The sequence below is a fragment of the Maniola hyperantus genome, chromosome 5 (assembly GCF_902806685.2).
Source record: "Maniola hyperantus chromosome 5, iAphHyp1.2, whole genome shotgun sequence".
In the NCBI taxonomy this organism is placed as follows: domain Eukaryota; kingdom Metazoa; phylum Arthropoda; class Insecta; order Lepidoptera; family Nymphalidae; genus Maniola; species Maniola hyperantus.
Window position 1 is genome coordinate 16,708,294 of NC_048540.1, and position 1,271 is coordinate 16,709,564.

The window sequence follows — 1,271 nt, forward strand, 5'->3', positions numbered from 1 at the left end:
GTAAGTAATTGTCAGAAAGAGAAGGCATGCCTCGTGTCGGAAAATGCATGGAATGTGCCAAGGGCGAGTCGAAATAAAGCGGCAACGTCGCATAATCTATGCATAATTGGTTAGTACAATTTATTGGCTCATTAGAGGAGGTACTTACTAAGGCAAAATATGTAAATATTAAGGCGTGATTTTTACGCATTATTCGTTCTCAAGTTTTCGGTCTCAGTGTAATACAAGTGAAAGTGTTAGAATAGGGCAGTGATAGGGAAAGTACCTCTTCTAATAGCTAAGTAGCTAGGTAAAGATCAGCTTAGGCTGGTCAGTGGCCTCTCTTCAAAACCGAGGCAAGTGACACCAGCTGCGGTCAGCTGGTAGCCCAGGTCATTGACCCTAAATGGTCAGCTGGTAGCCCAGGTCATTGACCTTACATGGTCAGCTGGTAGCCAGGTCATCAAACCCCAGCTGTGATCAGCTGAACTACTGCGAAGGGTGAGTGAACCGAGTCAGCCGGTACCTGTTCTTGTTGTAGCATAGCAAGCAACAGCTGACATCTACAGCATCTTTCCTCACCGTAATAGCCCTCCAATAGCAACCATCTCACAGCTGAGCCGTGATCCTTACCACCCACGGTCAGCTACAGTGCAGCAGCGTGCAGGTGCACGGCGCATGCCCATGCAACCACAAGCAGCCAACCAACCATCTGGCCTAAGGGTCATCGTGGAAGGTCCTCGGCCACAGCGGGCGGAACACGGTGGACAGCAGCAACGACGTCGAGAGTTGAACCTGCCACTTATCTTAAGGATAACAGTGGTGAGGGGTTCGCAACAGCGACGGGTGGAGTGCTTCAGGTATCCGCTACGACCAAAAGGTTTTTAAAAACCATATAGCCCCCCAAGTGTTAATAAGTTCAGTGTCTCTTAGTGAGTTACAAGTAAATTTTTCCGACGGCCATTTAAATGAACTTTTCCGGCGGCCATTTTGAATTGAACTTTTCCGTCGGCCATTTTGAAGTCATGTAGTGAGAAGTACTACATATCTATATAACTTTAATGTGATGGCTTATGTATTAACCATTATGTATTAACCATTATGTGTTAACCTTTATGTACTAACCTTTATTTGCATTTGTTCTAGCTAATGTTTAGTATTGTGTAACTAATGCTTACGTACTAATCTTTATGTGCTAACCCTTATGTACTAACCATTATGTGTATTGGTTTTTAGTTGATAAACTAATCATACTTTATTCCACAGGCAGTGTGTTTATAAAAGTGTAGCGA